The sequence below is a fragment of the Podarcis melisellensis genome (assembly GCF_964234715.1).
Source record: "Podarcis melisellensis genome assembly, chromosome: 8".
NCBI classification, from domain to species: domain Eukaryota; kingdom Metazoa; phylum Chordata; class Lepidosauria; order Squamata; family Lacertidae; genus Podarcis; species Podarcis melisellensis.
This window is the reverse complement of record NC_138540.1, coordinates 18,341,015-18,367,488: the sequence shown is the minus strand read 5'-3', so window position 1 is coordinate 18,367,488 and position 26,474 is coordinate 18,341,015. Positions and strand designations below refer to the sequence as shown.

Here is a 26,474-nt window from a genome sequence, read left to right as displayed (position 1 = left end):
CATCCAAGGTAGCAAAAGAAAGAAGAGAGGCATGTACTTTGTTTTTATTGTATTTTATTAAATAAAATTTCACTTTGGGATCATACATAAGCAACTTCTAAAGCCCAACTTTTAGTGCAGGAGTAGGGGGCCTTTTTCAGTGGGCCACATTCTTTCATGGGTAAGCTTCAAGGGGCCACATTTCAGGAGTGGGTGTGGTCCAAGTCAAGCTGTGCGTAGGGCAATACATGAGACTTAGCTTTGTACAGAAGCCATATGTTGCAACCTCTGTGCAACAGAGGTTTATAACATCCAGGCAAAGGAGATCAGGTGCAGATCAGGTGTGGCCTGTGGAGGGGTGTGGAGGTGGAGCCATGATTTAGGACAGGGGCCGGCAAAGTTTTTGTGGCTTGGACCAGTTTGTGGTCCTGCACACGCTGCAGTGGGCTGGAGTGCATGTGCACATGCGCAAACACTATTTCTGGTGCAGAGGAGTCGTGCGCAGCTTCCAATTGGCTGCAGGAGTTTCCTGCAGCCAATGGGAAGTCGGCCCGCGTAACGAAAGGTGGTCCCCACTCTGCTCCATGCACCAGTGGCGTAGCGTGGGTTGTCAGCACCCGGGGCAAGGCAAGTAATTTGCACCCCCTAACCCGTGGTGCAGCCGGCCCCCCCTGCACCCCCATGCTACGCCACTGCCATGCATGCAGGCGGCGGGCGTCCATGGGCCAGTTAAACGATCCCCATGGGCCGCTTGTGGCCCATGGGCCTTAGGCTGCCGATCCCTGATTTAGGATGAGTCCTGAAAGCCAGATAGAGAGAGCTGGAGGGCCATACATAATCCACAGGCTTGAGGTTCCCGACACGTCTTTGAGCCGCATATGGGTTTCTGCAGCTGTTGAAACCATTGCTACCCTCCCTCCCCAAAGTAGAACTCGTTTGAATTATAAAAAGAAAGTGGAACAGGAATGCAGCAGCAGAGATCAGTCTTATTAAGCCAAGACTCTGGTCGCAGCCACGCATTTAATGCACATGGCCTCCCGCAAAGAATCGTGGGAACGGTAGTTTCTGATGGGTGCTGGGAATTGTAGCTCGGTGAGGGGTAAATGACCATACCCAGGATTCCTTGGGGGAAGCCATGTGCTTTCAATGTATGGTGCGGATGTGACCTCTGCTATCTTTTGCCTCCACCTGTGTTAGGCATGACTTGTTCCTATTTTGTAGGTATATCAGAAAACCTGCAAAATGTGGTTTTGGGCACAGGGTACAGCTCCCTGCAATTCTGTTTCCTTTTTTAAAACAACAACAAAGCAAGTTTCTAGACCTCATTATACTTGTTGAAAGTCTGTGGGGGGTGGCTGCTGAACTCTCAGGGATTTGGGTATTTCCCGCCCCCCTCTCCTTGCCCATTAAGACACAGCCAATCCTTTGCTCCCTGAAAACATCTTTGTACTGAAGACACGCTTGTCAACATATTCTTGTGCACCAATTCTGCTGCAACCACACATTGCAATTTTGGCCAGACACTTGAGATTCCTGGAAAAACCCTAGCCAAGCACTCACCGGAGCTGCCTTTTGCAGATGACTAAGCCCTGAGGGTAATTTTTGATGCACGGGCTCAGCTTTGCAGGATTATTGTACTGGACAAATTCCTGGAGGAGAGAGCTATCGATGGCTACTAGCCAGGATGGCTGCGCTCTGTCTCTGCAGTTAAGAGGCAGAAAGGCTTCTGAATACCACTTGCTGGAAACCACTGGAGAGGAGAGAGTGTGCTCTTGTGCTTGAATCCTGCTTGCGTGTTTCCCACAGGCACCTGGTTGGCCAATGTGAGAACAGGATGCTGGGCTAGGTGGGCCATTGGCCTGATCCAACACACTCTTCTTATGTTCTTATGGTTAGGGTTCCTTTATAAGTCATTGAATGCTGTGATTTCCCAGGAGGGCACTCAGTTTCATAGAACTGTAGAGTTGGAAGGGACCTCAGGGGTCATCTAGTCCAACCCCCTGCAATGTAGGAATCTTTTGCCAAATGTGAGGCTTGAACCCACGTCCCTGAGATTAAAAGTCTCATGCTGTACCAGGTGAAATCTCCCACAAATTCTTGGCCTCAACAGAGAACATGTCACTCTTTGTCAGAAGCAATGTAGCCTCCAGGGTGAAGTTGTCCCACCCTCTTTAGTTGGATGGCCTTCACTGGCTCCTGTGGGAGTGAGTTCCACAGATTAACTTTGCACTGCGTGAAGAAGTCCTTTCTTTTATCTGCCCTGAATATTTCAACATTCACTGGATGTCTGTGAGTTCTGGTGCTATGAGAGAGGGAGAGGAACTTTTCTGTATTCACTTTCTCCATGCCACGCATAATTTTTATAAACTTCTATCCTGTCACCTTTTCTCCAAACCAAAAAGTCCATAATGCTGCAACTTGGTATCAATGGAGAACACACCATTAATTAGCCTTTGTGGAGGGCAGGGGGAGATCTTTGATGGCCCCATTTTGCGTTCTTATTGCATAACTGGTTATACAATTTTTTGTTACAGCTCTCCATGATTCGCTTCCGAAGAGAGACTCTCTCTTATCTTCTTTAAATATGCTCAAGATATTGCTGGTATTGACCCACTGCTACTATGAGGCTTTTAATTAGTTCAGTCAATCAGTTTCGCCGCTTGATTAGGCTATTGCTGCTTTCTATCGAATTACACCCCAAAGAGTAAATATATATCACACACACCCCAAAACTGCAAAAGCTTAACCTGTCAAAATTGTAGTGTTGTATCCAATTAAGTTCTAATCACCTGCTGAAATTAATGGCCCCAAGTTAGTTATCTCCATTAATTTTAATGGGTTTGCTCTGAGTAGAACTAGTTTACTTTCACCCAGAAGCATAGCTTTGGTTGCCAACTGCACCCCATCCCACCCACCAGCTCTGCTCCTGTGCATTTAGCATCAGCTTGATTGATATGCTGAAGCTTGGTAACTTTTTTTTTTTTTTTTTTACTGAAGTGGTGGGCAAGGGTTCCCCTAGCTTAATTTCTTTGTGTTCAGGTTGCTGTTGAAAGGTACAGGAGCTGGGACAAAAGAAAAGGTGGCAACCCTATTGATCATAACTCAGTGGCATGGCACCTGCCTTGCATGCAGAAGATCCCAGGTTTTATCCAGGACATTTCTAGGGAGGGATGAGCAAAGGCCCACTGCTTGAAATTCTGGAGAGCTGCTGCCAGTCAGTGTTGGTAGTACTGAGCTAGACAGATCAGTGGTCTGACTTGGTATAAGGCAGCTTCCAAAGTCCCTATGTTGAATGTTAACCCCACCTACATGCCCACAGCCTCTCCTGTCCTTAGAGCCTGTAAAAGGCTGCCAGCTTTTTTTCCAAGCAGGGCTCCTGTGCTACTTCCGAATGAGCAGCTGAAGCATGGCAACAAGTCTAATGGCAGAGAAATCAGCCAGTCTCAACACAGCTCAGTCGGCAGAGCATGGGACTCTAAATCTCAGGGTCGTGTGTCCAAACCCCACCTTGGGCAAAATTCTACGATTCTATGATCCTCCTCTGATAGGGTTGTCAGACCTCCAGATGTGAAGTCTCTAGGCTTGCCTGGTCCCCTCCAGGTGGCAGTCGGAGGGCTTGAATCTCCAGGTGGGCGAGAGTGCCTTTAATTATAAAATTAAAACAACAAAATTGTACTAACAAAATTATTCAGAAGAGTGCACATGCAGCTTGCAAGCTTCATCTTGGCCTTGAATTATAGCACAGAAACTCAAAGTGGGGTCTGCACTCCTCTGTTTCCCTCTCCCAATTAACCCCCACCTCCCATGACTGCCGGGGGGAAGCCCCTAGGGCTTGGGACCTAAAACCCCAGGGTCTGGGGTCACTCCTGACAACCTTACCCTCCTCTCCCTGAACCTGGGTGCTTTCTGTAGCTCCTGAAGTCCTCCTGGTTTCCTAGAAGCCGTCCAGAGTAGGTGTGGGATGAACAGAGGCCCATCCCGTTTCCAGGAATAGGAGTCCTTTCGCTTTGGCTCCGCAGGAGGAAACGCTCAGCAGGCATGAAAGTGTGTAGCACTTCTGCAGCAGTATTCTTGCTGATTGCTTCCTCCATCATTGCACACAACAACCAGCTAAGACACTGCCAGAGAAGCACTCACAGAGAGCTGGCCGGTGAGGCAGACACAGGGAAGGACACCAGCCTCTCCACTTCACCTTCTTTCTTGAGGTTAAAAGTCCTGGGAAGAAAAGAAGAGGAGGGGGAAAAAGGTTTGCTCAAAGAGGACTAGAAGCTTGATGCCACAACCAGCACCTAGATTTTGGCAGGGCCTCGGCCAAGGGCATCCTTTTGACTTAGCTATGTTACAGACTTAATATGGCTTGATACAGGCTGTATACACACCATACATTTAAAGCACACACGCCACAAAGAATCCTGGGAACTGTAGTTTGTTCTGTTCATGATAAACTACAGTTCCCAGGATTCTTTTTTTATTATTATTTGGGGGGAGGGTGGGAAATATGCTTTAAAGGGATGGTGCATACATAGCCATCATAATAATACGGTTTCTGCCGGAGGCAATGTGCATTGTACTTCCAGTTGCTGGGGATATCAAACAGGGAGGGTTCCTGCTGCACTCAGGTCCTGCTTGTGGGCTTCATACTGGGGCATCTGGTTGGCCACTGTGATAACAGGATGCTAGGCTAGGTGGTCCTTTTGACCCAATCCAGCAGGGCTCTTCTGCTGTCCTTAGGATATTCTGTTTCTCTCTAGCCAGGCCGGCTCTACCATTAGGGATGGGGAACCTGTGGCCATCAAGATGTTGTGGGACTCCAACTCCCATCAGCCCCAACCCACATGGCCCTTTTCAGGAGGGAATCCCCTAATCCCCCCATACTTACTCTCTTAAGGTAGCCAAACGCCTCCTACTCCCACCCCCCAAGATTGTTTTATGTTATTCTGTATTGTATCTATTCTTATGTTGCTTTCCAATCTTAGATTGATTTGACTGAAGGGCGGGCTCTAAGTCACCTAAGTAAATAAATTAAAAGTTAAGCTCAGGTACGCTCTCTCAATAAGCTGTTGTGATATTGTTTTTTCCCCCTCCTGTTTTGCTTTCAGTTTCGTGGTTTGTTTTATAATACAGATTATTTTTTATTATTTGGCTGGCTATTCTGTGTTCTGCATCTGCACTGATGAAGGGCAAGTTATAAATATTTTACAGAAACTAATCAATAGAATCCTATTAAAAGGGAAGTCGGTTGTCAATTCTTTAGTTTGGATGGTATTCCACATTAGTCATTCTCAGAGCTGACCCATGAGTCCATTGATCTTCATTGGGTCATGGCTGGCCCTACCTGAGCTATGTACATCCCAGAATCCCTTGCACCAACAAAAAGGATTCTGGGTAAAGCTTAGGTGTGGACCAGTCTGTCAATTTCCATTCATCTCAGTTTCTCATTTTTCCAACCTTGCGTTCAGTTCATCACACTTCCACATTGGTTAACAAAATGTAAGACTAAAGTATATCTCCCACTGTATGCAAATGGTTTAGAAAAGTCAGATCTATAGCAACAATGATTAAGTCAAGTTAACCTATTAGAAAAGAACACACATAAATCAACCTAGTAGATTTTTGGAAAAATGAGTGGGATTTTTGGAATAAGTTTAATTATATTGTTCAACTTTATGCTGCTTTCAACCTGTTGTAATAGTGCAAGTATATGGAAATTTTGGTTTACTTCATTGAGTCTAAACAAAATAAAATACAGTATTAAATAAATAGAAATGGCCAAAAATCCATCCCCATTTTAAAGCACGTATCTCCAAATATACAAATTTCTGCCAGCAATTTCCTCTATTATAATGCATTTTTGTGTATTATTTTCACTACTCTGCATGTTTCCATGCACCAATGTATGCATTTTTGTACAGTTTGTTCAGAAAACCGCATCCCAACATTTGGAAAGGCATGAGTTTCGAAGGACAGCTGCATTTCAGTTTGAAACTGTTTTCAAGATGTGTGAATTAGGTAGGGCTCATGTTAAAATGCTTACTATACCTAGATTTCTCCCTCTGCCCCAGCCAATATTTTGACCTTCAAAGCGAAGCAAAGAAAGATGTAAGACTTTATCAACCTGGTGTTCTTCAGCTGGGAGTTGTAGTCCAAAACATCTGGAGGGCGCCAGGTTAGTGCAGTCTGTCCTAATGTCAAGGAGCACAGGAAGCTGCCTTCTTCTGAGTCAGACAATTGGTCCACCTAGTAAGCATTGCCTACTCTGACTGGCAGCAGCCCTCCAGGATTTTCAGGCAGGGGTCATTTCCACTCCTACCTGGGCCTGCTGCCAACCTTAAAGGTAAAGGTAAAGGGACCCCTGACCATTAGGTCCAGTCATGGCCGACTCTGGGGTTGCGGCGCTCATCTCGCTTTATTGGTTGACGGAGCCGGTGTACAGCTTCCAGGTCATGTGGCCAGCATGACTAAGCCGCTTCTGGTGAACCAGAGCAGCACACGGAAACGCAGTTTAGCTTCCCGCCGGAGTGGTACCTATTTATCTACTTGCACTTTGACGTGCTTTCGAACTGCTAGGTTGGCAGGAGCAGGGACCGAGCAACGGGAGCTCACCCTGTCGCAGGGATTTGAACCGCTGGCCTTCTGATCGACAGGTCCTAGACTCTGTGGTTTAACCCACAGTGCCACCCGTGTCCGTATACCTTACCTGCGTGCCAACCTTACCTGGGGCCTTCTGCACGAAATGCAGATGCTCTGCCGCTGTAAAGGAAAGCCATTGTGATATTAAGGCCTAGAAACTTGCATTTTGCATGGGAAAGCACAGATCTACAAGACAGTGGGAGACGTCCACACTTAGGCATGATTGCAGAGCAGCCCTTTGCCAACCTGGTGCCCTCCAGCTCCCGTCGACTGTGCTGGCAGAGGCTCATGGGAGCTGTAGTCCAAAATGCCTGGAGGTCATGAGGCTGGCGAAGGCTGCTCTAGGAAGTGCCCTCTATTGCAGGGGGTTGGACTAGATGACCATTTGGGTTCGCTCCTAACTCTGCAGTTCTATGATTCCATGATGCCACTGAGCCACGTTCCTGTCCTCACTCATTTAGACTGCTGTAGGGTTGCCTTTCCCAGCTCCACCCTGTTTCTCCCCAAACAGAGCGCTCTGGAAGAAAGCACAGTGGGGTTACAGAGGGTGCACCCATGAATCATCGGAGACTCACAGGATTCGTCTTGACGCAGGCGATCAGCCACGCCAGCAGGAAAAGGGGGAACTCAGCTAGTGCAGAAGGCTGGCAGGAAAATGCCAATCTGGGGCTTTGAAAAGAAACACACAAGGGCTCTCTGGGGCAGGGTTTGGGGGCCAGGCTGCTGAGCACAGGAAAGGGGGGAAATGCCCCTGCCAACATCTGATTCCACCTCGCCCTAGGGCAAAACCATCATGCCATCCCATAATGGAAACTCAGCTCTCTATTTAGAAACAGGAGGACTAGAATATTTTTACAGAGCATCTGCCTTGCATGCAGAAGTTCCCAGGTTCAACCCCCCAGCATCTCCCAGTAAGGCTGAGAATATAGGCCCTGCCTGAAACCCCAAGGAAGCTGTTGCCAGTCAGTGCAGACAATACTGAGCTATCTGGACCAATGGTCTTGGCACAAGGCAGATTCCTTTGTTCTTATTTAAATCAGCCTTTAATTTTGAATCATGAGGACTAGAATCTTACGTTACGTTTACAGGAAATACCATAGCTCAGTGGCCAAGCATCTGCTTTGCATGCAGGAAGTCCCAAGTTCAATTCCTGCTATCTCCTGGTAGGGCTGGGAGAGACTCCTGCCTGAAACCCTGGAGAACTGCTTCCAGTCAGTGTAGACAATACTGAGCTTGATGGACCAATGTGTCTGGCTCAGTATAAGACAGATTCCAATGCATCTTAAGTGAAGGCAGAGCGGCAGAAAGTCTTGGGTTCAATCCCTGGCATCTCCATGTAGGGCTGGAAGAGGCTCCTGGAGAGCTGCTGCCAGTCAGTGTAGGTAAAGCCAAGCTAGAAGGCAGCTTCCAGTGTTGGAATAGACTTGGAATGAGACACAGTTTTTTCCCCACCATAGAATTAAAGCTGCCCAGATGTGGTATAAGAGATGTAAGGTCGAAAGAAACAGAAAAGTAGTCAATTTACCTGTTCCACGGAGGTCTTCAGGACTAGCATCCTGTTCGGTTGTCAACAGGACGACTGCCGAGGATATCAGCCGGGCAGCAGAAGGAGCCAGTCTCCTTCCCGTCGAAGGGTGGAGCCCCCCCGCCCCACAGTCAGCACTTTAACCTAGTGTTGAAATACACAGAGACACACTCACACATTGTTCCAAAAAGCCACCCTTCCTGGTGCGAGGGCAGGGAACTCCGAAGTTTCATTGACCCACTGACCTCACCTGTCCATTGCCATCCCTGCACCTGGATGGACGAGGGAAAACCGAAGGAGGAAACGTGAGACGTCTTGGCCAGGCTTTGGTGTTCTGAAAAGCAAAACCAGAGGGAAAAAAGGAAACGGAGAGAGAGAGAAAGAGTTTCTGGATGAGTCATCCATAAGGCTGAATGCAGAAAGATTTGAAGCAAAACAGAGTGACGCTTCACCCCTTTGCCCTCCATGGTTGCCCTTCCAGCCAATTCTTATGATATCTCTCTCTCTCTCTCTCTCCCTTAGACCTGCCTATCTTGGGACATTCCAAGAACTGAAACACCCAGTCCAGGGCTCAGAGCAAGAGCACGATAAGTGCAACCAAGTGTTGAATCTCACTCCCTGGGGAATCTCAATTTTTAAAAACAAACAAACCCAAGTTGCTAGTCCTTATGACTCTCTTCCAAGTGCTGTTTTTATGTCATTTTAGTTTCTGGTTTGTTTTTAAATGTTTACACCCCACCTTTCCCCCAAGGAACTCAAGGTGGCGTATAGAGTTCTACCCCACTCCATTTTATCCTCACAACAGCCCTGGGAGGTAGGTTAGCCTGAGAGGCAGTGGCTGTCCCAACTTCACCCACTGAGCTTCGTGGATGAATGGTAACCAGAACCTGCTGGTCTCCCAGCTCTTAGACCTATACTGTAACCATTACACTACTCCCTAAAATTATTATTTTAAGATTATCCTTATTAGTTGGCATCCGTCTGTTTCAGGAGACAATGGAGGAGTGAACCTTTGGGGGTGAAATCAAACTGTTGGAAGGTTACAGCACCTGCTGTGTTATATTTTGAAAAAGAAAGGTGTGTGTCCAACTCTGTGTAGGGCCACTGAATTCAATGTACATTACTAACTTGAGTTCATTAGTTGGTTGTATCCAAAGCTGGTCCAATTTAGAGTAGACCCACTGAAGTTATTGAACATGCCTACCTTAGAGGGTTGTATGCAACTAAGTTTTTCTCAGAGAAGACCCACTGAAATGAACAGGCCCAGTTTATTCATGATCATTGGGTTGTCTCCAGTGCTAGACCTACTCAGAGTAGACAATGTGAGGTTAATGACCATGACCAACTTAGGTCCATTAATTTCAATGGGTCTACTCTGAATGGGGCTCAGTTGGAAACAACCCACAGATTGCAAATAATAAATCACTCTAGGGGAGGCTGCCCACTGCATCTCTGCGCGAGTCCCTATTCTGGCTTTGGTGCAAGTTGGGTCTACCCTCAGCAGAACCTATTCACACACAACCCTTTAATTCTGTAAATCACCTTAGAATGACAGAATCACAGAATGGTAGATTTGGAAGGGACCCCAAGGGTCATCTAGTCCAACCCCCTGCAATGCAGGAATCTCAACTAAAGCATCCAAGATAGATGGCCATCCAACCTCTGCTCACTTTTTGTGAGCCTTTTGTTGAAACAAGGCAAAAAGACTAACCCAAAACTAACCAGTGGGCAAATATACACTCCCTCAACAAAAGAGAAGGGGGAAGGAAAGAAAGGCATCTGAAAGAGATCAAAACTTCTTGGCTGTCATAGCCACCCATCTGTCACTCAGGCCCTGCCCCTGTTTTTTTAAGAGCTGTAATCCTTGCACTGGCTTAACCATGTGGGTTGACTTGTATTCACAGCGAAGGGCAGGGTGTGGGGAAGGAGGACAGAGGCTAAGAGATGGGATCGAGCAAAGGGCAACTCACACACCCTTAAAACACACACAGCTTCAGTTCTGAGTCACAGGTCCCGGGAACAAACAGCAGGCTGAACGACCCAGTTTGACAAGGGCCTATAAAAGCCACAGTAATTATGCAACTCTCTCAAAAAGGTAAAGGCTACCTAACTAGTTTAGTCATTCTTAAACCTTGTGCTAGGGCAAGTTTGCATGAGTACCTTGTGAGACATGAACTAACAACATTTCAGGCTTCTGTGTGAGGCTACCCAACTAAAGGGGCTTCCTGTTGCCTCTCTGTGTGAGCTCTCCTTCTAGTTACCCAGAGAAAGCAGGTGATTTTGCCACATCTCATCATCAGCAGTAATCAGATGACTCGCCCACTTCCAAGGTTATTTCAGAACGCTGCAGCAAAGTGTTATCGCCAGGACCATGTCAAAAGAGGCATTCTCATCTCCCTGTCGCCAATTCTCTTCCACACAGAAGGGAATACCTCTTCTAAAACGATGCTTGTCATCTGCAGGGTTTGTACGTACCTGTATTAAATTTCACATATGCATTTTTGAAAAAATGTGTCTGCCACCTAATTAATCAGAGGATGTTTTATTCAGCCAATTAAAGCTCTGGGAATTGTAGGTCTGTTAGAGGAATTGGGTCCTCCTAACAATTCTTAGCACTCTTAACAAACCACAACTCCCAGGATTCTTTGGGGGTTTAAAAAGTGGTATAATACTGCTTTAAATGCATAGTGCAGATGGGGCTTTGGGTTGCAATTCCATAGACACTTACCTAGGAGCAAGTCTCACTGAGCTCAGTGGGACTTTGTGTAGGAATACACTGTCTATACACACACACACACACCCCCGTATATTTATATCAAGACGTTGCTTCACTTTATGTAGTTCCTTTGAATTCAGGACAAACGTTGAGCTCATTCTGTGTGGCTTAAAAAATAGTAATAGTCAGGTTTTATTTATCAAATCTCCCTTCTATATATAGAGACACAGGAGCAATTCAGTGCAGTTCACAATTTTAATGCAAAATGACCTAAACAATGTGTGAATTGCAATGAAGCCACCCTTCCCCATTCATGTTTTCTTGATTTTTGCAATGTGGTTCTCCAACAACAACAAATGCATATATTGGGGGAATCATTCGGGAGGAATGCATCTTTTAGGCAAAATTGCACACACAAAATATATATGTAAAGGGAACGGTGGCAAATTTTCATAAGGACTTAAGGGGGCAGAATAGCTGATGCAAAAATGCATCCTTTAACTTACATTTGGAATAATGAGAAACTGATACTGACAGGCTTGCCCATCCCAATCTATACAAAACCCATCCATAAATGTAAGACCATCAGTAAAGGGCACATAATTACCCACTTGCCAAAGATTATTTCAAAACTTCTGCCACCGCTGTGATAAGATGATTTCCTGAAACACCCCCTCCCTCCTTTAATGAAACTGTGTGAAAACCAGTGTTTTGGCTTTTTTATGCATTTCAAGAAATCCTCGGGGCCAGTTAAATTGGGGGGTGGGGACTGCAGCTCAGAGGCAGCACATGTAGGGTTGTAGCCAATACCAGTCCTGCTCAGAGTAGTCCCACCGAAGTTGATGGGCATAACTAACTTAAGTCCCTTAATTTCAACTCGTTAACTTTGAGGAAAACGTAGGCCACATCCGCACCGTACATTTAGCAAGCTATTATACCACTTTAACAGTCATGGAGAATGCTGGGAACCGCCGTGCGTGAAGAGTGCTGCCCTCACGAGAGCTACAGTTCCCAGCACCCTGAACAAACTACAGGTCCCAGGATTCTCCATTTAAAGCAGTAACATTGAACGTTATTTGTAAACGAGATAAAATTAGAGCAGATGGCAAGAATATATTCTGCCATTCATAAACAGAAAATACAGTTTATAACAATTAAAGAAAAAACATATTTTAAAAGTTGAAATCACGTGTTGTGGAAAGATGCATTCTTCCTTCCTAGTATAAGCCTGAAGGAACAGAAAAGTTTTCAGAGCTGGGACAGAAGGCAGAGCATTCCATGGGGCTGGGAAGATGACATCAAAGGCTCAGTTCGATGCCACCGCCAAATGAACCTCACCAACAACTCCCGCTGCAGATGATCTGAATGATCGGAGCTGGGATATAAGGGTTCAGGTGACCTTCGCAGTACCCTGGACCTAAGCTGCTTTGACAATCAATGCAGAGACCTTGAAACTGGCTTGGTAGCAGATGGGCAGCCAGTGCAGATGTTTTCACAAGGGTGTCACGTGTTAAATAGTGCCACACTGTTGGGAGGAGGGCTTCACGGCACTGCCCCCCCCCACGACAGCCACTTCTGTAATTTAGTCAGCTCCTCTGTGCCCTGGCATTTTTGCAGCCTGGCTGACCTCTCGCGCCAGGTATAATATACACCAGGTATGACATACATAGGATAATTTATAATATCCTATGTACATGTGCAGAGAACTTCCTAGCCTTTTCCCTAGCCGCTCCCACCCCCACCCCCCATTCCAGAAGCCAAGCAATATTTGATGAATGCATTGTACTTATTCCACTATATTCCTGTACTGAGTTAGTGTACACACAAAAAAACACAAAACAAATGTGCATTGCAGATCATGAATTTTTCAAAATATATACATCCTACCTGCACAGACTTGGAAAGTTAGCATACTTGGAAGTGAAAGGGAAACTCTGGAGAGTTTTCAAAACGTCAGTGCACCAGGATGGGGCTTCTGAGGCTGGGATCTGCAACTGGGTGTCTTGAAGTGTGAAGTGGCTGAACAAGTCCAGGCAAGCCCAGGCAGATCACAAGGAAGCCAGCAGCCGTCATAGCGGTGAATCTTTTGCTCAGCTTATCTTTCTACCAGCAGTGTGGGAGCATGCAAGCTTTGAGTTCACACAACATTCTTCATCTGAGGGGAAAGGAGGCAGAGGATACAAGACTTGATCGCTAGGTTAGAGTGTCAGACGAGGACCTGGGAGACCGGGGCTCAAATCATCCTATTAGCCATGAAGCTCACTTTGGCCAGTCACTGTCTCTCAGCCTAGCCTACCTCACAGGGTTGTTGTGGGGATTACATGAGGACATGGAGGACCAAGTGTGTGGAGGACCTGGAGCTCATTGGAGAAAAAAAGGTGGGGATATAAATGCAATGAATAAAAATATAAAACAACCGCTCAAAGCCCAACCCGGTCATAAACTCACACAGAAACTTTTCAGAGAAGTTGCTGAATTACAACTTATTACTAAACTGAAAACTATGGAGAGACCTGGGCTGAATAGAGTTATCGGAGTCTTGTCTCATTACATATGCTAAAACTATTTTGGGTCATCTGCATACTATCCCTTGTTTTTTCCTGTAGGACTAATTGCAGTCATCACAGTCGTCTACAGGTTTACCATACTCATTGAGTCAATCACCCATCTCCTACTACCTTCCTGAGAAAAGACCTACCCCACTCTCCCACTATGTTTAAGGGTCTGGTGACTTCTGTTTCAGTATATCTGAAGAAGTGTGCATGAACATGAAAGCTCCCCACGACAGGGTGATCTCCTGTTGCTCAGTCCCTGCTCCTGCCAACCTAGCAGTTCGAAAGCACATCCAAGTGCAAGTAGATAAATAGGTACCACTCCGGCGGGAAGGCAAACGGCATTTCCGTGCACTGCTCTGGTTCGCCAGAAGCGGCTTAGTCATGCTGGCCACATGACCCAGAAACTGTACGCCGGCTCCCTCGGCCAATAAAGTGAGATGAGTGCCACAACCCCAGAGTTGTCCGCGACTGGACCTAATGGTCAGGGGTCTCTTTACCTTTAAGGTGCCACTGGACAATTTATTAATTTTTTTATTTATTTTGACTACGTCAGACCAACACGGCTACCTACCTGAATCTAGAAACTTTTCAGGACAGCGAACTTCTCTCATTCTCAGTGACCTTCTGAAATACACACACCTTCTGAAGATTGAATATAAGCAAAAAATACTACCTTGCAGGGTTGTTGTAAGGACTGCTGATAAAATGGTCCAATGGCTGATCCAGCCCTGGGCAAATTAGTAGCACACAGCTACTGGTGGCTCTGGAGGCAGGGAGGGATAAGTACATGGCAATGCCCATCAGAAAACTCTTCAGTCGGTTCATCAGGGGTTGGCCAAGTATTTCGGTGCATGTGGAAATGAGCTTTCAATGCACATTGACGTCTGTATTGGCGGCACACGTAGAAGACTGACTGTGTGCAAGGATGCCTGTTGATGGATTGGGGTGAATGTATGGAAGATGCTTTGAAAGCACAGTATAGTCTAACCATAACATGTTGCATCCAGTGCTGGCCCTTCTCAAAAGTAGACTCATTGCCATTAATGGATATGGCTTTAATGAGTAAGCTCATTGATTTCAGTGAGCTTACTCTGAGTTTATAACTGAAATGGATGCAAGCCATAAATAATGATGCTGACAATGACTTTCAAAAACTAGTAGCGGTTTTAAGGGTAGCAAAAATCCTAACGGATATAGACAGTTAACTTGGAATAGGGTGTGCATTTCAAGCACTGTCGATTCCCAAAGGGGAAGCACTTTCTTTGGAAGCATTTGATCATTCTTTAAAAAATACGTTCATGCAGCGCAGCTTCTTGAGAATACAGTAAAATAGTTGTTAGCCACCTAACTGTGCAAGTTTGGAGTTACACAGGCCCTCGAGCAGCGCTGCACTCATCTGTGGGATCCTTTGAGCATGAAGGCATGAGATTCAGAAAACGGGGTGATTACACTTATCCTGGGCAAATGCGCACTTTTGACTGTGGCTGAAGCGCATGAATAGAGAAGTGCACTGAGATTGCACCTAAACAATATACTTTTTTTGGCTGGGTGGCGTCCTAAACAGAGAACATGATAGAAGTTAATACAATTCTGAATAGGGAGAATTTTTTCAATAATACTACGAGGGGCTCATCCAGTTAAGCTGATTGGTCGACAATTCACAGCAGATGGTCTTTTTGCATACAGTCTGTGGAATTCTCTGCTGCAGGATGCTTTTGTGGGCAACAGCTCCATGGCTTTTAGATAGAACCTCCATCTCCCATGGCAGTGTACCTCTGAAGAAGAAATCCGTTCTCTTCATGGCCTACTTCTTAGAGGCTGTTCCACAGTTGGAAAAACTTTGGCTTGATCCAGCCATGCTCCCCGTCCATTCTGTCTGCCCCGCCACACGTGGCTTGAAGAGTGTTTGACGATGAGTAGAAGAAGCCTTCCTCACAGCCATGGAAGGTGAGCATTTTCGCAGTCACCCATGGCAGACACTTGAGTGATTTGGAAAAGCCAAATCGGCAGGCGAGGACAGAATACTGCAGCGATGACATCACAAACCACGAGCCTAGACGGCTACGTTCAACTCATGTAAGCTAGCTAGTCCATCTGCTTCTGTTACTGATACCTCCCCCAACTTTACCACAAGCACTACCATCTCCCTCCTGCCTCTTCTCCTCTCCCTAAAACTTGCTCCAAACGGCAATACAAAAATCATTCTTTCAAGCTGGTGCCCATCACTCTTGCTAAACCTAAAGAAGAAGGGGGGGGGGGACACCCACTGCAATGCACATGAATAAAAGATTCAAGATATGCCTGCCTGCCTTCTTTCTGCTACCTATTTCCTTCAGTTTTAGTCTCTGGGTGATGCTCAGATTCAGAAGCATTGTTAATGAAAACCCATTATTCCAGGTTTATATACACACACACAGACACAAAGTCCCTGACCAAGGTCTGCTTAAGTAATTGGGATCCCCCACCGTCCCTATCCGAGGATGGTATCCAACTAAGTCCTACTTAGAGCAAGCCCACTAAAATTACTAGTGTGTTACTAGTGTGGAGTCATTTCAATGGTTCTACTCTGAGTAGGGCCAGCGCTGGAGACAACTCAATACTTTTTAGAACTGCGGCAAAATTGCAATCGGTGCATGCACATTAAGTGTGCTGATAACCCATCAATATTAACTAGGTTTCTGCCCAGAAAAATGTTGAACCCAGAAATAAGGGGCCATTGAGTTCAGTGGGTTTTGCGTCCTAGTCGTATGGCCTGAAAGTACAGCTTTGAGCAGACCTCTCCCACTGAGCCAAACTCTCGAAACCGGAGCACCTGCCAATTCTCTCAACTCACTCATAATTTTTTTCCTCTGCATGGAAAGCCATGAGGCTCCCAAGAAAGAAAGAAAGAAAGAAAGAAAGAAAGAAAGAAAGAAAGAAAGAAAGAAAGAAAGAAAGAAAGAGAAAGAAATGAAAGCCTATTCAAGTTTCTAGCCCTCTTGGTCACAGGGACCTCCAGCTGTAGACTTGTGTCCTAAAAAGGCCTCTACTGCGGGCAACCGTAAATTTGTACCTTTCTGGCTATGTGCACGGCAACAGAGAATTTGAGACTAAAACATGGAGTGCTGCAATAAAGAGACTGGTCCTGTCTGAGGTATTTTTTTGAGAGCTGTAGGAACGAGCCTCCCATCTGGCTCTGTGGAGAGAGGACTGAAAATTATTTTCCTGGAAGTCTTGAAAACAAAACGAAAAGCAGTGTCACCCAATGAGCTTTTAACCAGCCATAAATCTCAAAAGCTAATGGAGTCCTGAGTGTCATCGTAACTTATCCTGACACTAATTTTTCCCTGCAGTAATCAAACTCCAGAAGATGAGCCGACATCGCTTGCCAGAGGGCAGTGTGTGTGTGTGTGTGTGTGTGTGTGTGTGTGTGTGTGTGTGTGTAAAACCCACAAAATTTAAATGCAGAATCCAGGTAGCACTTTGAAACAACAAGATAGCCCCTTCTAAACCATAACTCAAAAATAATTTAGAAAATGGAAATTCCATTTACACCTAGTGGGTCATCTCCCACATTAATTCTACTCAAGAGCAAGCTCAGTGAAATGACTGGACGCATGATGAACTTACGGACATTAAGTTTCAATTGGGCTACTCTGAGTAGGACTTCGTCGGATACTTCCAGTGACCATTTTCCAGAAGTAGCGAAGATGACAATATCGACTCTCTTCTAGAGCATAAATTTTACCCAGGAGTAAGTCCCACACACTTTGATGCAAGTTACTCCCATGTAAGCATGCAATAGGGCTTTGCAGCCTTCAGCTAATTCCAGTCCATCCCAAGCTCACTAAATACACACACACACATACTGAATCTGTAAATATATATTCATTAGCCTGCCTAATGAAATTTAAATTCAAAACTCAAATGGGGCAGGACAGAGATGGGGAAGAGAAGTAAAATATAATTAGTTCAATCCACAAGCCACTTAAGCTACAGCACTTGCAGAAATCCAGGCGCTGAGCTGTAAGGACCGACTTTAAAATCCCAAAGGATTTCGGCTTTTCAAAGTGGGTCCAAAAGAGTTCCATGCAGAGGCGCCAGATGAGACTCCCCCAGCTTTCAGAGACTGAGGATGGAACCCGAAGTCAAACCAGACACAAGGATTTGCATTTCCTCCTCTTTTAGAGAAAGAGAGGGTGATACAGATCACCTTTGCTACCTCATTTTTATTTCTTAACACCTGGAGAAAGGTAGAATTTAAAAGAGAGAAAGGTCACTTACCTTGCTGTCCAAGTGTCCAAAGGAGAGGCGAGCCTTGGATGAATAGATGGATGGATAGATGGAGAGAAGTCAGCTAGCCAGCTTAGCTGGCTTGAAAGTTGACTGCAGTGTCTTCTTCTTCTCCCTCTCGCACACAATGACATTGTTCGGGATCTCTGGCAGAGCAAACTGCTCAGCTCAGCAGACTTCCCCCCACAGTGCCGCAACACAGAGCTGCAGGAGTTCTGCATATCAGCATGTTCAGGAGACTCTTAAAGGGGAAGGCACCCTCTCCGAGAAGCCCCAAAGGCAGGCATGGGAATAAAGAGGCGGTGGGGGAGGTGAGGTGGGGAAAATTAATTAATTAAAAGGAGTGCGATTGGCGGTCGCAGGCTCAAGGGCGCATGAGAGCATCAGCAAGGTCATCTGGACAACCCCCCCTCCTTTCCCTGTTCTTCTTCTCTCTCATTCCAGCAGAGGAGAGATATTTGTTAAGTGTGCGGGGATGCTCCCTGGGACCACAGTGTGAACGGCTGTCTCGGTTGCACGCGCATCACCTGCGCATGGCATGGCCTCGCGCCGGGACGGAGGAGGACGTGCAAAGGAAAGAACACTGCAGTGCTCCAGTGCAATCACACACACACACACACACACACACACACACACACACACACACACCGTACGCATACCCCAAGCAGGCCACGCAGAGGAGACATTCCCAGCTGATTGCACACCTTTTTAGTGGCATCAAACTGCGCATGAAAGCTGCTTTGTGCAACTCTGTCCTGTAAAGAACTACTGTGGTTGCTTAAGGAAGGCTTCTGTTAGTCCCATGCAGATGCACAACGGCCCTGCAAAACTGGCCAGTGTTAGCCCCATTTTTTACAGATTTTGACAGAGGCATAGGCTACAGACACACCATACATTTAAAGCACATCTCTTCCTCCTCTCAAAGAACCCTGGGAGCTGTCATTTTTTAAGGGTGCTGGGAAGTGTAGATCTGTGAGGGGTAAATGTCTATTCCTGGGATTCTTTGGGAAGTCGGGGGAAATGTGCTTTAAATGAATGGTGTGTCCACAACCTGAGAAGTATCACCACGGTTAAAAAAAGGAAGCGTCTACAACAGAGTCCCATTGAGAGGTGGGATCTTGAATTCCAGAATACCTGGCTATCTGCAGACTGCGCTCGCTAGTTAAATGTGCATCCTGGGGTTTTTTTTAAGGGTCCCCATTCAGAGAAAGAATTCAGAGAAAATTGGGGCCTATAAATGCAAAGCTATTTTCACCCAGTCTTACAAAAAGAGGACTGGGCCACCAGCACTGATTCTGTTAGACTTTGGTCTTGTGCTTTTACACACCTGGTGACCAGAAAGCTCCTGTGTAGCTTCTGGACCGAGATCTGGAAAAAAGACCACCACGGAGAGCAGCCTGAATGTAAGTGAGTTGCGATGTAATGGTTAAAGTGTCAGACTGAGACAGGGAAGGCCTGGGTTCAAATCCTCACTCGGCCACGAAGAGCATCCAGTGACCTTGGGCCAGCTGTGGTCTACCTCCAAGGGTTGTTGTAAGGAGAGAACATACGGGAGGGCAAGCTTATGCACTGCATTAAGCTGTCAGTTGCTGGAAATCACAAGTGGGGAGAGTTACACCCCCCGCTCATGTCCTGCTTGTGGGCTACCCTTTAGGGGCATCAGTTTGGCCACCAGGAAACCACCCCGTTCAGAGCTGGTAACCGCCTGGCCTCAGGTTCGAGGAAGAAGTCAGTGCGAAAGGCGGCAGGTTCCTTGAAAAGCAGAGCTTGTTTGTTCTACCTTGGAATAAGTCGGAGATGGGAAAACCTTTTTCAGCCGGGGGGGCCACGTTCCTTTCTGGGCAACCTCCCAGGGGCCACATGCCAGTGGGGGTGGAGCCAAAAGTGGGTGGAGCAATGGATATAAATTTTACCTCTGTACCGCAGGCTAGTTTCTGCACACACTCACACACTCCTCTCTATCCTCCACCCAAGGAAGCAAACGGCAGAATTCAAGGACACATTTCCAGTGAGGCAAAAGCACTCAAGGAAGACCCAAAGCAAAATCAGTTAGGGCTGTTGCCTGGGGGGGCTTCTGAGGGACAGACAGAGGAGCCCAAAGAGTCACACCTGGACCCTGGGCCAGAGATCCACCACCCACTGGAATAAGTAGAACACAGGAGACCCATCCTCCTTATTGGGGGATATTTAGTAACAGGCAAGGTGTGTGCAAATAACTATCAATTGAACAAATTCCTTTTGAAACAATTAGAGGTGCAAAGTCATTCATCTTAATGGTGTGTAAATGCAAAACAGTCTGTTTGAGATTGTGTATTTGTCAATCAGTTACACACTACTATTTAGGAATGTTTTAATGCATTGAATCAACAGCAAAAGTGATTGCAAAAAATGATGCTAAACCAGCCAATTTCATCATCACCATTATTATTCATTATCACCATTGTTATTTATTATCATTAAAATCTCACCCTTTCTCCCAAAAGAGCCTTTAGGACTTTAAAGACACACACACAGAGACAATGCTGGAGGTTTTGCTAAGACTCAGGACCCAAGACATTTCATATGCTAATTTCTTTGTGTAGATGCCTCGGGAAATTAAGATGTGGGTGACCAGGGTTTCACCACTACTGCAGTTTGCACTGTGCATATAATAAACTATATGCAAAGGTGTCCTCCCCCTTAATATATAAAATTAAGTTTTGGAAAGGAAGGAAGGGGCCAATGACTCCAGGGTCTCAGCCACCTCATGACAATAAAACCCATGCTTAATACTACTAAGTTCGGGCCAATGGAATGAATTTTTTCCCAGCCTGCTTCTCTATTTCTTCAAGGAGGAGGAGGAAAAAGAGGCATTGGGGCTTGATCTAGGGAATGGAAGAATCTGTCAGTTTTGGTCCTCTAAGCATCTCATTCTTCCAGTCTTAAATTCAGGTCCTCACATTTCCACAGCAAACTGTGAATTATTGGGGTTTTTTAAAATAAAAAAATCCACACGAAATGTCATCAGCATTTTAGAGCTGATACATTTCTTTGTATGCGGTTTTGAAAATATACACATTTTTGCAAGCCACTTACCCTAATATAATGCATTTTTGTACACATTACTTGCCTCAAGAACCGCCTAGCAAAATTCAGAGAAGTGTGAATTTCAAAGGATGTCTGTGTCATTTTCAGTAATGTAGACATTTATGTGCCCAACAACCGCCCACAGATGCATTTTTGTACATACTGCTAGGTTGGAGAATGGGATCATCACAAAATTCAGAGAAGGACGAATTTCAACAGCTAGCTGTTTCGGTTTGAGACATGTGAACTGGGGGATTTCTCTTTCAAATGCCAACAAATCTAATTCTTCCTCCATTCTTAGTTGCAACCAACTTAGGTAGGTTTTGCTCATAATAGACCCACTGAAATTCACAGACCTAAGTTTCGCCCTGTGCATTCATTTCAACGGGTCGACTCTAACGTTGGAGACAACCGGTGCTGTTTAGCAGTAGAGTGGTCTGCCTGGAACATCTGTCTCCAGATCACCTATTTCCAGAGCCAAGCAATCCTAATCCCCAAAACGCAGCAATCAGATTACTGCCCGGGGTTCAGTTTAAAACTAATAGAACCCCTGTTTTAAAACAGATGCAGGGGATGGGGATGCCAGCTTGATTGAAGGTTCTCATGTTGGTGTTTAAAGCCCTAAACGACTTGGGTCCTCAGTATCTGTTTTTTTTTTTTTTAAATATTTTTATTGGTTTTTACACATAATAAGAACAAACAAAACAAACATAAACATTAAAAACAAACAACAAAAATTGACTTCCCCATGCCTTCCCTTCGCCACATCCTTGTTTTACCATTTTTTCGAGCAACTCATCGATCAGTCTTTAGTCAGGTCCCTTTTGAATTTTCTTAAAGTTTAAGATTTACAGCTGTAATTCTTTGTTTCCTACCCCTTAACATCTTATCAGTCCACAATTTTACAGTAGTTTTTTAGATATGTTTTAAATTTCCCCCAGTCCTCTTCCACTGTCTCTTTCCTCTGGTCACGGATTCTGCCGGTCATCTCTGCCAGTCCCATATATTCCATCACCTTCGATTGCCATTCTTCCAGAGTAGGTAATTCTTGCATCTTCCAATACTTTGCCAACAGGATTCTTGCTGCTGTGGTTGCATACATAAAGAATGTCTTATCCTTCTTTGATACCAATTGGCCGACCATGCCCAAGAGAAAAGCCTCCGGTTTCTTGGCAAATGTCCACTTAAGGACTTTCTTAATTCCATTATAGATCATTTCCCAGTAGGCCTTAATCTTTGGGCAGGTCCACCAAAGGTCTCAGTATCTGAAAGACCGCCTCATTCCTTACAGACCCTCTCGGGTTTTACTGTTGGCGGAAGGGGCTCTCGTGGTAGTTCCACCGCCCCAGAAGTTGCGGGGTGGGGGGGAGTCCAAGAGTGGGCACTGTAATTGGCAAACCGGAAGCTGTGAAATTCCCTCCCCACAGAGTGCATCCAGCATTTTCATTGGATCATTTCCATCACATGCTAAAGACACCATCTCAGGCCCTTGATACCTGAGATAGCATTTTCAGTACACACCCTATGCCTAGAACTGTAACTTGTTTAAACTGTTTTAATATTGAACTTAAAGTTGCTGTTACCTGCCCTGGGGCCTTATGATGAAGGGTGGGCAACTAATAATAATAATAATAATAATAATAATGGACTTTAAGACTAAACCCATTTCATTCTGGTTACTGAAATCAGTAAGAGCAGAAGTGACTGGCCATAGCAAACTGCTTTGCATGCGAGTGGTCCCAGCTTCAACCCCCACAATGGCATCTCCAAGTAAGGCTGGGAAAGAACACTGCTTGAAACCCTGGAGAGCCTCTGCCAGTCAGTGTTAACTATATTGAGCTAGATGGAGTCAGTATAAGGCAGCTTCCTATGTTCCTATACGTGCTGCATTCAACCCGATGCCTTCAGCTGCCCCAGCTGAAACAAAAGTCTCTCCACTATCAGTCTCTACAGCCATAGCAAGCACTGCAAACTTCCAACACTTTGACTTCACCCCCAAAGGCGAACTTGTCCTTTGTCTCCGGAGACAGACAGATGCCACAAAAGTAAGATAGCAGAGGGATTAATGAAACCCACACAAGTAGCTCTGATAAGCAATCTAAGTAATCTCTGATGGGGGCGAGGGTGTCACAAACAAAATGCATCTGAGCTACATTGCAAAGCTACATGCATCCCTTCCCATATAAACAGAAAGCTTACCTAAAATCGGGACTATTACTCTTAGAGGGCACACTCTCAGAAAAAGTGGTCAGTCAGCACTAAGTGCAGAGAAGGGAAGAGCTTTGAATAAAGACTAAGGACTAGAAACTTGAAGTTTATACAGGATGTTTATAATGGTTTGAGGAGTGAGCCTGGAACCAAAGTGCGTTTTCTGAAAACACATTGAAGCAATTTAAAACAAGACTGATGTCATCTGCATTCTAAAGAGGCAGATCATGATTTACATGTAAGAACCACATTTTAAATTTATTAAAACAGAAGGTGTTCCCAAAACCAACACAATATTGGAATCAGAGCTGCAACCCAACTGAAGAAATCTTAATTGGGTGGGCTTTAATTTGGTTAATTAATTGAACGCAACTGCATATCTCAGCCGATGAACAAAACAATCATTCTGAAGAGCACAAAAACATCATGTCTTTCTTCTCAGAGGTGGTTATCCACATTGCAATAGGCATCAGCTCTGATGAGGCATTACCATCTGAGTAGGGAAAAGCCTCTTCTAAGATGTGTTGAAAAAGGCATTCTGTCTTTGTTGGGGGGACAGTGGAAATGCCTCTTCTAAGATGGTCTCCACTGTCCATAAGTTTGCAGAGCAACAACCAACCTGTTATATGTTTAATCAAGGGCATCATTTAAAATCAAAAGCTATTTAATGGGTTAATCAAACCTAGGATTTCCCAAACCTGGGTCTCCAGCTGCTTTTGAACTACAATTCCCATCATTCCTAGCTAGAATAGCCATTATGACTAGTAGCCACTGATAGCCTTATCCTCGATGAATTTGGAGGATTAACCAAGCATTGCCGCCCTAAATAGATCCGTGCAATTGTCAGTCAATACTCATGGCATATTCTTAACCTGGATAGCTCAGTTGGTTAGAGCATGGCGCTGATAATACTGAGGCTGCAGGTTCAATGCCCGTATGTGACAGCTGCATACTTCTCCTCAGAGTCCCTTCCAACTCTACAATTCTATTATTCTATGAATCCAACTAAGCTACAGTAGTTGTGCTCATCTTTCGTTGAAATGAAAACCAGTCATGACTAAGTGAAGTCCTGTTGATTTAGCACAAGTCACAAAGTAGTTCTAAAAGCCAATGAGCAGTGTGCCATGACTAGAAGTGCCAGGGGCCAGGTGGAAAGTTCCTGAGGGCCACATTCAGCCTGCGTGCCTAAGGTCTTGCATACAGCTGACACAGATCAACAGCCAAATGCACAAAACAAGAAGCTGAAAAGGCCTAGAAAGACTTTTAAGACAGACACACGTAGAGACACGCTCCAGGTAACTGCAGTCATAAGACCTGGGAAACACAGCCAGGGACACTGAGATGCATTCTGGCAATGCAAAGACTGTGGGAGCGAGCAAGAGAGCAGACAGAGATGATCAGAAGTTCTATAAATAACACAGAGGTAAAAGGCTAAATGAAGAAAGGGATTTATCTACATCCTCAGAAGGAGGCAGGACGATAAACGGCCAAGAGCCTCAGTGGCAAAAGGGAAGGAATAGTTTAGGCTAGACATTAAGGACAGAGTCTCCATAGGGCAACTTTTAAAGTAATAATAATAATAATAACCATTAGAAAAAGGGTTCCTGACTGCAGAATTCTCCAGGGAAAGATTGCATCGCAATGGGGTGGGAAAAAGGCCAGCCATACCATTCAACAAACAGCATTTGGTTCATTGCATGGTTTTCAATTGGCTCTTTGCAGTAGCAATCCTATATGTGCTTACTTGGGAGTAGGGATGGGCAAATTCCTGCATTGCAGGCGATTGGACTAGATGACCCTCGGGGTCCCTTTACAACTCTACAATTCTGTGACTCTATGAAATCTGTCCATTTCAGTTTCTCATTTTTCCACTCTTAAATTGTTTGCCATATTTCAGCATTCAGCCATAAATTTCCTCCTAATGCATACATTTCCTATATGCAATTTTGCCTAAAATATACTCTCCCCTCCCCAGCAGATTTCCTTAATTTCTGCATGCTATTTTTCACATATGAATACTATATCCCTTATGTACACTTATATCTCAGTATCTGCATTTTTGTACACATTGCTTGGCTACAGAACTGCATTGGAGAAGGGCAAATTTCAAAGGGCAGCTGCGTTTCAGTTCGTGTAGTGTGGTGAAAAGTCCGAATTAGGTAGTGTTCAAACTTAATTCAGTTGCCCGCCATCCCTACTCCTATTGAACTCAGTGGGTCTTGCATATGAACAGACACATGCATAGATTTGCTCAGTAAACTGAGTAAAATCTGCATAAAACTCTGTATGAATCAAAACAATAAATATGAAGGCTGCACTCCAACTAATGTTAGGTGGGATTCATGTGCCACTAAAGCAACTCAAGCTACCTATTCTTTCGATGGGACTTGGACATGGCTAATTTTAGCTCGTCCAGGGCCTCAATTTTATGGGATGTATATGCTAGTCACATAGCAGGAATCCTTACAAAAGAGACATACAGTGCAGAAACACTGGGATATCTGTCCCACAATGGTGCCAGTCCCTGAAACAGGAACATAGTAAATCAGACGATTGGTCCATCCAGCTCAGCACTGCTTACACTGACTGGCAGGTGCCAGGATTGAAACTGGGACCTTCTGCATGCAAAGCAGATGCTCTACCACTGAGCTACAGCCCTTGCCCTAAATGGGTCTTGCCGGCTAGCAAATGCTTGTGTCAGCATGACCAGCATTTACAGTCTGGTGGCTACTAGCCAGCAAAAACACCTACCAGCCAGGAGAGGCATTAGGGCTTGTGTTCTAAGAACATAGGAATCTACTTTATACTGAGCCAAACAGCTGCTCTGTCAAGCTGGGTGCTGTCTACACTGACTGGCAGCAGCTCTCTGTGGGCTCAGTCAGGGAGGTTTTTTGGGGGGAGGGAATGTCTCTTCCAGCCCTACCTGGAGATGCCAGGGGTTGAACAGGGGACGTTTTGCTTGCAAAGAAGGTGTGGATATGCAATGACACCCTTTCACATTCTTTGCCATTTCTATCAAGTAATTAAGAGCCGCATCACGCTCTGACATGCTGCCATTTTGAGCAGTGTTGTGGCAACGCCGCCAAGAGAAGGGGAAGGGGAGGGGGGGTGAAGAGAGGCATCTGGGACTTGCCATCTGTAGATGGATGTTGACGGCCCCACTTTGGGCGGAAGAGGTCCGTGTAACAAAAGGGTTTCCGAAGCCCCGTTTCCCATCCTCTGTGAGTCACCGGAACCATACGGCCTTGATCAGCGTTCAAGAGTGTGCTCACTGGTTACTCAGAGGCTACTCAGGCCACGGGAGAGCGAGGAAGGAAGGTGGTTGTGGTTAGGAAGGGGAAGCCGCGACGAGATGAGCTGTCCATGACTGAGCCTTGTTTTTCACTCGGCTGCTAAGCCCACCCCACCTAACCCCTTGCAAACCAAAACAATATGAACTCAGGTCTAAATTTCCTCTTGAAGAACCTGATTGTCGTAACTCGGTTGTATCCGCTGCTAGTCCTACTCAGAGCAGACCCGCTGA

The 26,474-nt window shown here is 45.5% G+C and overlaps 1 long non-coding RNA gene across 2 annotated transcripts; it reads right to left on the bottom strand.

The window, feature by feature from the left end:
* Window positions 1-3,814: 3,814 nt before the first annotated feature.
* Window positions 3,815-12,557, bottom strand: LOC309377032. Of its 2 annotated transcripts, none has more exons than XR_014171389.1 (4): window positions 12,040-12,557; window positions 8,385-8,468; window positions 8,135-8,278; window positions 3,815-4,194 (listed from the first exon to the last, which is right to left on the bottom strand). It is a non-coding gene; the product is annotated as an uncharacterized lncRNA (long non-coding RNA). The 2 variants fall into 2 exon arrangements; XR_014171390.1 differs by lacking the exon at window positions 12,040-12,557 and adding an exon at window positions 10,295-11,123.
* Window positions 12,558-26,474: the final 13,917 nt, after the last annotated feature.